The sequence below is a fragment of the Nematolebias whitei genome, chromosome 1 (genome assembly GCF_014905685.2).
Source record: "Nematolebias whitei isolate Nwh7 chromosome 1, NemWhi1, whole genome shotgun sequence".
In the NCBI taxonomy this organism is placed as follows: domain Eukaryota; kingdom Metazoa; phylum Chordata; class Actinopteri; order Cyprinodontiformes; family Rivulidae; genus Nematolebias; species Nematolebias whitei.
Window position 1 is genome coordinate 46,772,491 of NC_056498.1, and position 1,082 is coordinate 46,773,572.

Consider the following 1,082-nt stretch of genomic DNA (forward strand, 5'->3'; position numbering starts at 1 on the left):
CTTCCTGTTACTGCCATCACTTCCTGTTACTGCCATCACTTCCTGTTCCTGCCATCACTTCCTGTTCCTGCCATCACTTCCTGTTACTGCCATCACTTCCTGTCACTGTACATGTGAATATCTTTCCAATAACTGTCCGTCTCAAAAGCATGAAATTGTTTTTGCAATATGATATAAATGTTATTTTTCAAAAAATGAATTATTTATTTTAAAAACCTGAACTCCACGAGCACCTTGAGAGACGTAGGACCTGAAGCTGCAGTTAATGTGAGGGGGGGGGGGGTCACACCAGATACTGAAAGCAAAGGTTCACATACTGTTGTCACTCACAAATATGTAATATTGGATCATTTTCTTCAATAAGTAAATGACCAAGTATAATATTTTTGTCTCTTTTTGTTTAAATGGGTTCTTTATCTACTTTTAAGACGTGCGTGAAACTCTGATGTTGTTTTAGGTCAAATTTATGCAGAAATATAGAAAATTATAAAGACTTCACAAACTTTCATGCACCACTGTATACATCTATAAATAAGTTTCATTAAATTTTCTTGAGGATATCAGGAGTTATGGGCACTAAACCAACACGTCTGTCTTTCAACGGGAAAAATAAAAATTAACTTCTGGAAAAAAGTCACTTAAATTATATATTTTCTTTGAGTCAGGGAAATGTTGTACTCTTATACATGAAGTGGGGGCGTTTAAAAATGTCCTTATCAAGCCACTGGAGGCAAATCATCCCTTTGTGTCTTCAACTTCTGGTTTCTGGTCCTGTGTCCTGAAAGTTTTATCTCAAGTACCAAAAAACAAACAAATAAACAAATGAAATTGCAGGTGTCAAAATAAAAAATAAGTAAAATGTTTCAAATAAAAACAACATAAAGAAAAACAAAATAGGACGCCAGTGTCCCATTACTCTCCAGATCTTGTCCATCCTTATAAAATTATTAAACATTATCAGGTCGGGGCTGATCAAAGTGTATTGTGTACATAAACATACAGTATGTGTATATACATATATATATATATATATATACATATATATATATATATATATATATACATATATATATATATACACA

The 1,082-nt window shown here is 32.8% G+C and overlaps 1 protein-coding gene across 1 annotated transcript in view; it reads right to left on the minus strand.

Annotated features, from left to right (window-relative positions):
- Positions 1-1,082, minus strand: part of cdh23 (cadherin-related 23) — a 275,500-nt gene that overhangs the window by 149,601 nt on the left and 124,817 nt on the right. The window lies entirely within an intron of this gene.